At 40.8% G+C, this 14249-nt stretch overlaps 1 protein-coding gene across 5 annotated transcripts in view; it reads right to left on the bottom strand.

Moving 5' to 3' along the window:
* The window catches only part of plecb (plectin b), a 104584-nt gene extending 101845 nt beyond the window's left edge, over nt 1-2739 (bottom strand). For all 5 annotated transcript variants that reach the window (XM_035531216.1, XM_035531218.1, XM_035531217.1 and 2 more), the window contains exon 1: nt 2464-2739. The gene's annotated coding sequence lies outside the window, so the exon portion shown is untranslated. The remainder of the gene's footprint in view (nt 1-2463) is intronic.
* Between the last annotated feature and the right edge of the window lie 11510 nt (nt 2740-14249).

Genomic DNA, 14249 nt, shown 5'->3' with positions numbered 1-14249 from the left:
CAAACCATTTGCACAAGTCATGGGCAGTAATGTGGATTGAAGTAAAGCATGTTTGATAAAAGATTGGCACACAAAATAGACATAGGTTTGAACTACAGACTTAATTTATGTAAAATGTATGTGTGTTATGTATGTATGTTTTTTTAATGATGAATGTACTGGAGGACTTTAACCATAGCATGCAAACACTCTACACTCTACCCCATAAGTGATGTGTCGAGTGCAGAATTGTCTTGAACAGACATGCTGTCATTCACTCAATTACACATACAAATTCATACAACGGAAAAATGCTTACAGATGCAATAGCCATCGTGTATCTGTGCTGCATTTTCAGCTGAAATGTCATGTATTCCTGGACTCACACACATAGTTTGTATGAAGGTAGAATCAAACTACATCCTTATACTCAAAGCCTCTTTGTATGATCTAAACTAAAGAACAGACAGCTTTGATAAGCTGGTTAGGAAATGTCAAGGCATCGGACTGTTTTGAACAGCCAAATGAACATCACCTGACTGTCAGGAGGCAGTCCAGTCAAATAATGCGTTTACTCATAATGGTAATAGCAGGGTTTGGCCTGGTAGTGGCATGTCTCGCACCAGAGAGACAGTGTCCTACTAGTAGCAGGTTGACTATTCCACTGCACAGTGAAATGAACTATTTCCTGATGTCTGAAAGATTCTGCATCACTTTATTCTGCATCACTTCATTCATTTGTATTATCTTGTACCACTTACCAACATACTCTTAAAAGTGGTAACGGCATACTGACAGACTGGGTTATAAATAACATATATTATTTGAAAAATACATTCTATCCAAATACATTAAGAGTCTATTTGGAAATAGCCTTTATGTTTGGCTTATTGTAAATGAGTTCTGTAAGAGCACTTTTAGGCTAAATGAATGCAGAGATGAACACAAATGTACTACATCAGGAAATGTAAACACTCTTGGAGCCACTAGAGAGGTTCCTCAGTACATGATCTAAATAGCTAATTGTGAGTATTAGTGTTATGTTGTGCGAGTGCTATTGTAGTGGATGTTTTCAGGCTTGCAGGTGTAACTTGAAAGGCATGTCAAATTATAATTAATAATTTGAACTGTAACTTTAAAGTATTAAAGTATACATTTAGCAATCACAGCTGCAGTTTTATGTAAGCTCTGTGAATCTAGCTTTTCAGTTCTTATTTTGCTAGGATTCATTATGTACCTTAGCTCAAGGTTTTACCTGGCCCTTCCAAAATCATAACACACAAAAATTAACAAAACACACAAAAATTAAAAAAAGAAAGTTACTGAAAATAAAATAATTTTGACATACAATGGACATACAATAACATGCAATATATCTTGTATAATCCTGTACAGTATCAGGGGATGGAGAAATTCCAGGTTTATCATACTGTAGTCAGACACCAGACCAGCCCATAACATAGTGAAAGTTATAATCTCAGTGAAAATATAGCTTAGACCAATAATAGTCTAGTTAAGTGTTTCCTAGTCCCAGATTTGGAGTACTTCTGCAAAGCACTGTACAGTTTAGTGTTTGTCTTGTGCCATCACACACCCATGAAGGGCTTGACAGGTAACTTGAATATATTCAGGTGTGGTGGAGTACTGTAAACACTAAAGAGTTCTGTGAGGTACCTCAGATCCCATAATGGGAAAACACTGTTCTAGCTTTGTCTGACAGGCTTGCTTTACCTGCAAATTATCTAAATGTCATCATGCATTAACCATGCATGATAGCTGATTACAGCTGCCTATATATTTGATGATTTCAAATGAACTCCTTGCAGTTGTTTATAGATAACAACGTGTAGTCCATAGCTTTCCTTAGCTGCACAGTATACATAAGGCATTATAGCTTTTGATATCACTTTCTGTTGCTTTACATGAAAGTTCTTAAGACAAGCATCTGAGAGCCAGATATGTATCTCCAAGGCTTCTAATTATGCCTGTCTCTGAAGCCCATACTTGGATATGTATGGGACGGGCAGAATTAAGGGACTTGTTTATTAAGAGAAAATAAATATATGATATATAACAAAAACTTAAAGCAGATAGGAACTGTATCAGAGACAAAAGGTACAGATTCCAGATTTTATCTTTTTTTCCATATTAATTTGAAAAAAAAACCTTCTAGATTATTTGGTAATACATTGCTTTAGTTAATGTAAGTGTACTATATAGTCTGGATTTTAGTTCTCTTCGTTATATCGCACTATTGGATGCTGCATGTGTCAGTAAACCTATCTGCAAGGTACCGTAAATCACCCGCCTACACTGTGCTAATCTTAAAATCGCGTGGGCTACAAAGGAATATTAAAGGATCATATCATATGCTGCTTTCTAAAACGGAATCTCTCCGTGTTTATTGTTGCTTCCATTAATTACACTATAGGATATGAATCGTCTAGTGAGCTAAAAAGCCGACAGTACGCTTGATTGTCTTACCGTTGTTTCCTCTACAGTAGGCTATGGTGGTCTTTGCCTTGCAGCTCTCCGCGGTCCTGTCAGAAAGACATGAATGCAGGTACTGGCGCGGCTGGACAATTTCTTGCGCTGTGATGAAAATTGAAGACATGAAACCAGTCAGCTCTGTTACGATTCCCAGTGTAGCGAATGATTTGGCTTTACACCGTGTTGACTGGGCGGGTACTTGGTGACAGAAGCTGGCGTCGGCGAAAACACTAGAGCTGCAGTAGTCTATGCTCGCGTAGAGAGCTTGTGAGTTGCTCTTCTGTACACACCGTCCCTTCAGTGTCGAAGCGGAACGTCAGCAATGATGAATAATTAACTGAATCCAGAGAATGGTAGATATGGCAGAGTTCCGAAGCATAGCCATGTGATCTTTTAACGATGTACATTGGCGCTTCTACCTCGGAGGTCATTTTAACCCTAAGATCAATTAGCTGATTTTCCAAGCAGAGCGCAGCTGATGCAGGGAGTTGTCTGCAGGACTGAGAGGAACATGACAAGATAAAATGGTTAAATGAAAGAGACATGTTTGTTTGTCACACTAATTATTTTAGTTGTTGCAGTAAAATTTAATGGAAGGACAGACAGAATTCTGTGCTCAGGGTTAGTTTTTACTCAAAGTAGATTTAACCTAACTAGCTACATAGTTAAACCAAATAACTGCTAAATTCTCAGGCTCCTGTTATATTCAGCCATATGTGTTAAAGCATCACATTTGTACAGTTATACCAAGAACAATGTACAATCAAAGATTTTAGACGGTGTCTGACAGGTGCTTCAGTGCTGCTGCTGGTGGTGTTTCAGTGCTTCAGATTGGTGATTTATCTTGGAATTCTTCCACCTTTGGTTAAGCAAAGTGCATTAGGTACATCTGTGTCACCAGTTGTTCATTTCCTTTATCTTATTTACACCATTACTATTTTGATGTGTGTCATTTGACTGTAAACAAATGGCACAGTTTTAGAACACTGTATACAGTGGCTATCTGCAATGCAAAAGAATAGTGTATCGACAGGCCAATGCAATGAAACAAAATCCTACAAGATTTTATGCTTAATCACTGTAATCAATTCTTCTTCTAAAGTATTTTCTCTCAACTTCCAGTCAGTTCATATTCAGTATAATTTTGGGGGCAGGTCTTGTCAGATGCTAGGACTGGTGTTTCATCTCTAGAAACTGACAAATCTTAAAATTGTCTTTTAATTTGGACAGGATTATGGATTTTCAAGAAGAAATGCAATTGAAGAATATGTAGAGACATGTCACATAAACAACTTTTGAGATCAGATAAGGGTGGGGCTTGGACAAGCAACCTTCTGTTTACAAGTCACATACCTTAACCACTGAGCTACCACTGCCCCAAACCTTACCAGCACTTTGAATTACACGACTATTTATGTGCTTATTGCCAAACATCAGGGAAATCTGTAGAACCAATACACCACACAGTTCAGTGTATTTATTTAACACAATCTCATTCATCACTGTCATGCGCAAAGAATGTGCAAACAGAAAGACCTGAAGCAAAGCTGCAGATCTTCAACTAAAGAGCTTAATGAAAATGAATGAAAATCAAACCATACATAAAAGTGTTTTAACTACAGTATAACAAAAAAGCCACATAACAGCAATGATTGACAGTGGCCATGCAACTGAACAGGGATTAAAAAAGGCTAAACATAATTATAGAATAAACCCCAGGTGGTGTGGCTACTGATGTCTAACACACTCCCCCTGAGGGAGGCATGGACTAAACCAAACAAGACAAGTGACACGTAACACAACATAAACAGAAGTCCACGTGTTCACTGACACCAAATACCAGTCACTGTCAACGGGGGGGGGGGGGGGTGGGGGGGGTTCACCGTGACAATCACCAAATGATCTAGCCCTTCATGAGTCGAATTAGGGGTTGAAGAGGTTTGCTATAGTCTTTGAGGACCTATTGCCTATAGACTCTATTTTATGGTCCTGGATACATCTGGAGAATTAGATTTCAAGTGTTTCTGAACTGACCTTTTGTAGTACTTTGTTTCCAAAGTGCTTGGTGGAATCAGGTATTCTAGTAGGATCAGGTTCTCTCCCTTTCCCAGCAGCAAAGTTTGAGAAACAATGTCTGACAAGTGACAGCAAGAAAGACAGCACTACATCTGGGCTCAAAGATTAGCATACCACAGCAGATTAACTACATCTTTCTAATGGCCAACTGTTACAAGCACGAGGCAGCAGCTGACCGGACAGGTGGGTATGATTTACAAACTTGATTTGTTAGTGGAATGCTTTCAGGATAATTTCAGGTCCTCCTGATAAAATCAACAAGGAGTAATTTCTCTACAGCTCATTAGAATGTTGTCATTCTCATTTATGCTTTGAACTTGCTGTCTTCATTTTCAGTCACTGAAAATGACTGCATATGGCTACCCCAACAAAAAGGTTTTACCTCAAAAACTGTAGCTTTCTTTCTCCACCACAAAAAAAGTCATTAAAGAGTCATTAAAACCACATGTAATAATTTTGTATATAGCAGCAATTTATTATTTACATTCGAAAGAATGTCAAGTATTTAAAGTATTTAAAGGCTTTCATTCAAATGCATCACATGCTGACATGCCATTTGGGCTGGATTGATATGGTAGTATAGTTATAGTTATGTATATGAGTCTTTTTAAGCCCAGGATTCTAGATCATTCACCTTCCTCTTGGCAAGCTGCATTAATTTTTCCCCAAGATCTTGCACTGATGATGGGAGATTTGAACCACTGTGCACAAAGTCTTCCCCAGCACATCCCATAGATTCTCAATGGGGTTCAGGTCTGGACTCTGTGGTGGCCAATCCATGTGTGAAAATGATGTCTCATGCTCCCTGAACCACTCTTTCACAATTTGAGCCCGATGAATCCTGGCATTGTCATCTTGGAATATGCCCGTGCTATCAGGGAAAAAAAATCCATTGATGGAATAACCTGGTCATTCAGTATATTCAGGTAGTCAGCTGACCTCATTCTTTGGGCACATAATGTTGCTGAACCTAGACCTGACCAACTGCAGCAACCCCAGATCATAGCACTGCCCCCACAGGCTTGTACGGTAGGCACTAGGCATGATGGGTGCATCACTTCAGCCGCCTCTCTTCTTACCCTGATGCGTTCATCACTCTGGAACAGGGTAAATCTGGACTCATCAGACCACATAACCTTCTTCCATTGTTCCAGAGTCCAATCTTTATGCTCCCTAGCAAATTGAAGCCGTTTTTGCCGGTTAGCCTCACAGACAAGTGTTTTTTTAAGGCTACACAGCTGTTTAGTCCCAATCCCTTGAGTTCCCTTTGTGTTGTGTGTGAGGAAATGCTCTTACTTTCACTATTAAACATATCCCTGAGTTCTACTGTTGTTTTTCTACGATTTGATTTCACCACACGTTTAAGTGATCGCCGATCACGATCATTCAAGATTTCTTTTCCCACCACATTCCTTCCTCGAAGATAATGTGTCCCCACTGTCCTTCCACTTTTTAATAATGCGTTGGACAGTTTTTAACCTGATTTTAATAGTTTCAGCAATCTCCTTAGATGTTTTCTCTGCTTGATGCATGCCAATAATTTGACCCTTCTGAAACAGATTAACATCTTTTCCATGACCACAGAATGTGTCTTTTGACATTGTTGTTTAACAAATGAGAAGCTACTCTCTGCATCAGTTAGGGTTAAAGAACTTGTTGCCAGCTGAAACATAATCACACATGCAGTAATTATCCAATGGGAGGCTCTTACCTATTTGCTTAGTTAAATCCAGGTGGTGACCTTTAGGCAATGTACCTTAAAACTGTATAAACTAACCAAAAATGAAAGTCCCCTTTAAAAAGCTGTCAATGTTTTTAATTAAGGAGTATCTAACAGCTACCACCACCCTGCAGTGTCATGAAGCTACCAAGTAATGCACTGCATATTACTCAAGATTACCTCATTAGAGTTCATAGAGTCTCAACCTCAGAGTTAACTTTCAATTATGACATTAATATTGTTGATATTGTGCTAAAATATGTTTTGTATTGCATCAGTGAAGCAACCAAAGAGCAAGGAGTTCCCACACATGGCAGATAGAGCAGATAAAACACCGGTGTCACCTCAGTGTACTGCAAAGTCCTCAATCTATCTCAGAACAAGTTGATTTGCTAAGGTTATGACTTTGCTCACAAACATTTTCATTGAAAGCACACCAGAAATCTTTTTTTTTTGTTTGCTTGTTTTGATGACATACAGTGACAGGTCAGCAAACAGTGTTTCCACTATTTTAAAACTTTTCATTTCTTTCCATTAAATCACAAGCTCCACCACTTTAAGTTTGCATGCAGCATCCACAGTCTTTTAAAGGTCTGACTTTAATTGAAGAGCTGAACAGAGCTGTCATTTGTAGGGATCAAGCCTCATGGCTTCTGAGCCAGTTTTTATAATGTCTGGTGAGACTGGTCCCTTGTTGAAAGCTCTAGCCAGTTCAGTGACTTCTAAAGACAGTGCACACACTCAAGTTGATCTTTTCCCTAACAAGGATTCTTACCAAGAAAACAAGTAGTAGTGTGCAGCCTTATGAGAAATGTGTTCAGCAAAGAACTCCCCAGTAAAACCTGTGCAGTGTTTAAGCCATTCTTCTGGGAGCTTTGAAGTAGGACATCAGCAGATTTCTTCTTATCATTTAAACTACTTTGTTAATTTCCCACCACTAATATATTTCTTTCCCTCATTTACATTTTACATGACACACCTCACTGGGGAAATATGTGAGAAAACTCTTCATGCACAGTTTATTGTGAGTAATAAAATAAAATAGAAACAAATTTCTTGTATGTAAATATGTATGTCACAACTTCCAGTGACTCTCTGATTATTTGTTGACTGAATGCATGACCTATGGCCGGAGGGTTAAATGTTCCTGTGCAAGTATGGACACAAACATGGAACTGGTCCATAAGCCACGGCCTGACCAGACATTAAGAATTTAACACTTAGAGTGCCCTCCAGTGGACAAATTGGAAGTTCTCCTACAATCATTTGTCTATAACTTTTTGGAGGAAAATCAGTCTGAATGTTATGAATCCTCTGTTTGAAAGAGCTGCCAGGCTACATGTCAATTCCATATGCTATCAAATGCTGTTATGAAATACACTAATGCCTTGCAATGTGTTTTCTGTAAGTATAGCCTTTAGCAGGGATTTGTAAAATGAAATGTTGTTATTTCATCGGACTCAAATAGAGTGTTTCATTTTAGAGCCTGCATTGAGTTCCACATACTTCCATACAGCAGTCACCCAAACCAAACCGCATTTTACATAATGCATCGATGGAAACCTGGCAGCATGGAGATCTCTGTAATTTACATAAACCTTGACTGGAAGGAAATGGTACAGGCTTGTAGTGACTCATGAATTTGATAGTATCATCTCAATAAACCTACTTCAGCTATGAGGTTTTGGGTATAGTGTCAAGCTTCTTCAGAGAATCAATAAATGAATCAAAAGCTTATTCAAAATACAAAGGAACACAAAAGAAAGCCTAATTGGAGTTTATCACACACTCTGATCTGTGTGACAGAACTAGGGCCTGAGGAGTGCAGGAGAAGGCACGGCACAAACCAAGGCCTGGACAGAACGGATCAATCTCCTTCCTCAGACTGGACAGCATGGATCATTCTCCTTCCTCGGACTGGACAGCATGGATCATTCTCCTTCCTCGGACTGGACATCATTGATCACTTTCTTTCCTCGGACCCCTTCACACTCCTTCACACAGTGAAAGAGTTCAGTCCTGCACATGCATAGCTGGGAAACTGGCATTATCTTGCAAGTCTTCTGACACACCTGTGAATGCACAACTATAGAGTGGAGAAGATTCAGTGGCAGGCCTCACCAGCTGCAGAGCACTGTGTGTATGCTATCCATCTGGTTAATCTGTGACATTATAAGAAGAAAAGACATTTTTTATTGAATTACTCTCTCTCTCTCTTGCTCTCTCTCTTTCTCTGTCTCTGTATCACTGTAGTACAAGGCATTTTTTGGAGCAGATGTGCACCAGCTGTTTGGAGGAAACCCCTATACAAACAGCTTCTGAATCACCCCCGCCCAACACACTCAGAACCCAAAGAAAATATCATATATTTACATGAAGATATACATGAAGATAATAGCATGTTGTTATACTGTGTTATCACTTTGCCAGAATCATTTAAATACTAACACTCAATCATTTAGATGAATTCTGTAACACGAGCTATACTTTCAAAATATGCTGATGCTTCTTTCTTAAAACAGGTTTGAAACCAGAGATCCTGTTATATTGTCACATCTGGTTATATCTGTCTGGTAATATCTGTCCTACACTCCAACTCCCACATTTTCTTTAGCTAGTGAGCAGTGAAAAACATGAGCCTATTTGTTCTGCTTCTGCTGGGCTGAAGACATTTGGTGGCATATGGGACCTCTGTGGCACCAGGCTCATCATGCCTGATCAGCAGCCTTGTCCTGCTCTATCCTGCTCTGCTCTGTCCCAATTTATAGTAGTGGTGGACTACATCATGAGACACATGTCCTCAGGCATACACACTCAAGTGTGCTGGTGGTCAGATAACTCATGGCCGCAGATTACAGCTACTGCCAACTCCAGTGTGGCCCAAATTCTCAGGCTGTGAAATTGCTGGTTTCTGATCTCAGATATCAAAGTTGGATGCATTGACTTCATGGTTTGTTGACACTGGCAGTCTTTGAAGTGAGAAAAAGCAACTGCCTGATAACCAAAAAACAGTGAAGCACTTTGCAGTTCTATCATTTTGTGTTTAATAATTTAATACTCCCTAATCAACATAATATAGCTTTACATTGGCTTATCAGTACTCACGGCATTCCATAGTCATATCATATTTGCACTTGCACACCAAGTCATTTCTGACAAGCTTCATACCACCACCAGTTTCCAAAGAGTTTTATTTCTTTTTCACCACAAGATGGCGACCACAGTCTTGGGTAAGTATGCTCTATGATTTACAAACCTGTTGCAAAATGCACTTACACAATACCATCACTACCAGCCCTGGATGGTGTCAGCCTGAAATGATGGTTCACTTACTGTTCACACAGATATGACTATATGTTGCAACCCATTCAAAATTACAGTGCATCGCCACGCAATTAAAGCTAAAAACCTCAGCAGCTCAAATCACATCCAAATGCTATTCCATGAGTGAATGCTCAGATGTGATTAAATCAGAACAAGAAATTCATGCAACCATGAGTTGCAGTCAAAAATTCTTTACAGGAGAACTGCATGAGAAGAGTCTGTCTAAACATCTCTAGTCCAGTCTCTTGCATTTCATAATACAAAACCTCTGGTCACATAAACCATGTGCGTTTTTCCAAAGGCTTTGAGAAGGTTTATCTATACAATGAAAATGATTAACATTGAAACTGATATTTTCAGCAATATTGTTTCCCAAAAAACCCTGAGTTTGGGGAATAAGGCTTTGAGGTGACAGAACAGTGGTGAGACAGGTTTTGGTCAGGTTATGGGCAGGATACAGGCATGGTATGAGCAGGATATGTGTACATGTAGGGTACGGGTAGGGTATGGGCAGGATACAGGCATGGTATGAGCAGGATATGTGTACATGTAGGGTACGGGTAGGGTATGGGCTGGATACTGGCATGGTATGAGCAGGATATGTGTACATGTAGGGTATGGGTAGGGTATGGGCAGGATACCAGCATGGTATGAGCAGGATATGTGTACATGTAGGGTACGGGTAGGGTATGGGCAGGATACAGGCATGGTATGAGCAGGATATGTGTACATGTAGGGTATGGGTAGGGTATGGGCAGGATACAGGCATGGTATGGGCAGGATATGTGTACATGTAGGGTACGGGTAGGGTATGGGCAGGATACAGGCATGGTATAGGCAGGATATGTGTACATGTAGGGTACGGGTAGGGTATGGGCAGGATACAGGCATGGTATGAGCAGGATATGTGTACATGTAGGGTACGGGTAGGGTATGGGCAGGATACAGGCATGGTATGGGCAGGATATGTGTACATGTAGGGTACGGGTAGGGTATGGGCAGGATATGTGTACATGTAGGGTACGGGTAGGGTATGGGCAGGATACAGGCATGGTATGGGCAGGATATGTGTACATGTAGGGTACGGGTAGGGTATGGGCAGGATACAGGCATGGTATGGGCAGGATATGTGTACATGTAGGGTACGGGTAGGGTATGGGCAGGATACAGGCATGGTATGGGCAGGATATGTGTACATGTAGGGTACGGGTAGGGTATGGGCAGGATACAGGCATGGTATGAGCAGGATATGTGTACATGTAGGGTACGGGTAGGGTATGGGCAGGATATGTGTACATGTAGGGTACGGGTAGGGTATGGGCTGGGTAAAGACTGACACCTGCCCTGACAGCTATGAATAATCAGTTACAGTAACCAAAGCTGCAGTGACTGTAAGATCTTAAAGTGGTGTACATTTTAGAGAGTTGTCCTCTGTTAATAATACAAAACGGCACCTTCCACTGAAACAGGTGATCTGCATGAAATGAATTCTATGCTGGAGCATAGAAAAAAGTGATCAGGCAGAATACTGTATTTTTTTCATAGTTGGCTGAGAAGCCCAAGAAAGGTTGTAGCCACATGCTTACATACTTACTGCTCATTAGCCAGAAACAAGCTGTTTTAGGCTTAGCTGAGAAGGTAACTGCACAGTATTATAGAATGCTGAACAGTGATTGAGGTTTGTATCTGATTTCAAATGCACTATTTCTCCTATCCAGCTAGTAGAGAAATAACCCATGAGTAGTGATTGTGTGTCTAATCCAAGACTCCTGTTTATCCAGAATGGAATCCTGTCTTTCCCATTTTTTATGTGCTGCAATAATTCACCGAACTACAACATACATAAACGTTCATGTATTCACACACACACACACACACACACACACACGCACGCACGCACGCACGCACGCACGCACGCACACACACACACACACATACACACACACACGCACAAACACACTGCTCAGGCAGCCCATCTGCTGCCTGGGTTTTTTTTCAGATGGGAAATGAAGGCCATAAAGTGTGAGGCTGTCCAGCATGGAAGATGAGCTACAGTAGCACTGTGACTTGCAGGTTACCCTGTGGGGTCAAAGCCCCACCATAACTCTTCGGAGGAACGTTTATTCTGACTTTTTTCCCTTCTGTTTGCCTTCACCTATTCTCAGCATTCATTCTCCCATTCTCCTTTCATTTGGAGGATGATATTGCACACTGAGGCAGGCAGCCTGTACCCCCTGTGCTAAGGTGCTTTGCAGCAGGCACGGGGCCCCATGTCTGCGGGCTCTTGTGTCTGTCACCGCCTTGTGGGGGGCACAGACATCCACTGCAAGCTCATAACCAGAAATATGCCCAGGATATTTATGTTGTTGCTTTTCTCATCTGTACAAGGGCGAATTCAATCAAGAGGTGGAGAAGTTGCAGTGTACCTCATAGACTGTATGTTATTTACTGTCAATTTAATAACAAGTCTATATCTATATAGCAGCAATGACCTTTTCTCTGTTCAAAGCAGGTAAAAACAAAAACAAAAAGCTTGGGGAAATCATTGTCTCTATGACCACAGTTAAGAGTCAACACAGTGCAGGTTTTACACATGGTCAAGGCCATGGTCATGTTCAGCTACAAAGTACACAAAGACTTGTAAGAAATGCATCCAGGTCCATGACTCTGACCCTGTCACATAAAGTTCTGAAGGACTCGCTTCAACAGCTGCTATCACTGGAAGCGTTTAACTACATCTATTACTTTATGACTCTTGGCCCTTCACATTAAGATCAACATAGCGTGCACTTTTCCTTTAACCGCAACATGCATCCATTATGGCACGAGTGGTCTCAGTCCAACCCGAACTGGAAACTCAAACATGCTCCACCAGTACCTGTCCGCACGCCTGATGCAGAGGACGTTATCCACTGCTCGTTTGAAAGGTCTAAGCTAAAGGAAGCCAATTTGTTCACCAGACCTCGTTCTCAGCTCCGGCCTTAAACGCTGGGTGGCATGTTTACCTTTGGGAGAGGAGCATGGGCTGTCAGGTTTAGGCCTGAGAGCAGGGTTACAGCAATCAAGCAACCTCTGCCCTGCACTAGGCAGGACTTCAATAAAATACCTCCTGCCCGCTTTAAAAAGCATTAGTCCAAGGCAAATTAAAAAGTAGAGTGCAATTAAAAGAAATCACTGTGTAAATGTTAGCATGTGGAAGTTTTTCTTTCCTTTTTTTCTAAGTTAAGAAGGAGCCTGGAGCCTGGACTGTGCAGCTGCTGTATATTACTATGTTCATCTGGTTTTGATAAGGCACTATTATTATCAAAATCATAAAATTGCAATGTGGTCTTCTTGTACATTTAGATATTAAAAACCCAGTATGCACACAGTTCATCTATCCATGGCCCAGAATGAATGAATAAGAGGGATGCAGTCAGTTAAAAGTCTGAAACTGGAATGAGTAATTTGCTCATGGTCGCTTTTTTAATATCTGAATTCCATGGACTTTTAGAGTTTGGTGGTAGTCATCATCAAATGCTTGATATGCAGTCTGTTTTAACATAAATATACCAAGGGAAGTTATGTTACAATGGCAGGATTTATCAAAGGTACTTGTGCTGCCAAACTATCACAGGGACATATTCTGGAAATTCTGGAGGTATGTTCTTCATCATGTCCTTAATATTAGCTTCACTATTTTCTTCTGTGAATTTAATTCACTTTCCCATAAGAGAGAGGTGCTTCTCCTCTCTCCAAAGGTATTCATGCCAAATAACTTCATGTATTAATGCTCCGGCTTTTATCTGATTCACCAGGATCAAAAGCGTCAGCCATAGGCATCATGTACTATCCAGGTTTCTTTAAAGACACAGCTCATGAGGGCTGAGTAAGGCACACAGAGGAAAACCTCAGCCTCCCATGACTACAGAAAAGTGCCTTGCATGCAGACTGCTGGGAAAATCAGGAACCTGAAATGAATGAGGATATCTGAAAGGTTTTTAAAGCCAACTCAATCAGTGAAAGTGCAGTAGATGTGTATCTGACAGATGTGGATGGCATTTGAAGTTGGAAACCTCATGTGCTCGGAGCTACAGATTTCCAAGAAGTGTGGAAACCAAGTGTAACTTGAAATATGTTTAGATAGCAGGATTCATAAGTAGCCTCGTGTAAACTGGCCAAATGCTCTTCTCTGGTTATTCTTCGCTTCACTCCATGCTGTCTGAGGTGACAGATGTCGCGTCACGCTGCACAGGCCACAGACTCCTGGACTTCCACACACCAAAAATGAAAAAGGTCTGGCCAGACCCGCTTTCCCTGCATTACAGCGGATATTTCCGAACTGTCTGGAGGGTGAAGTCTGGGTTTTTGTGAATTTCTTCCTGGCAGAGTGCTCCATTTCCCCTATAGGTCCCCAGCTGCGCCGAGCCTTCCCTGCACAGTGGCACGTGGGTTCCCCGTTAGTGGTGAGCTTTATGACATGTGCCATAGACTCATTTTTCACTTAGTGACATATGCTCATTCACTGAGACCTGACACTTCTGCTCAAGCCCAGCTGAGAAAATATATAATTAGTCCCTCATAGCATAATATTTGCCACATTACGTTATGAAAGCAAGATGGGAATGAAGCAAGATAGTTGAAATAGACACAGTTTCCAGCATGCCTCATTTGAACTGTT

Source organism: Electrophorus electricus, chromosome 10, assembly GCF_013358815.1.
Source record: "Electrophorus electricus isolate fEleEle1 chromosome 10, fEleEle1.pri, whole genome shotgun sequence".
NCBI classification, from domain to species: Eukaryota; Metazoa; Chordata; class Actinopteri; order Gymnotiformes; family Gymnotidae; genus Electrophorus; species Electrophorus electricus.
The sequence above is the reverse complement of the archived record's forward strand: the minus strand, read 5'-3'. Positions and strand labels throughout refer to the sequence as shown.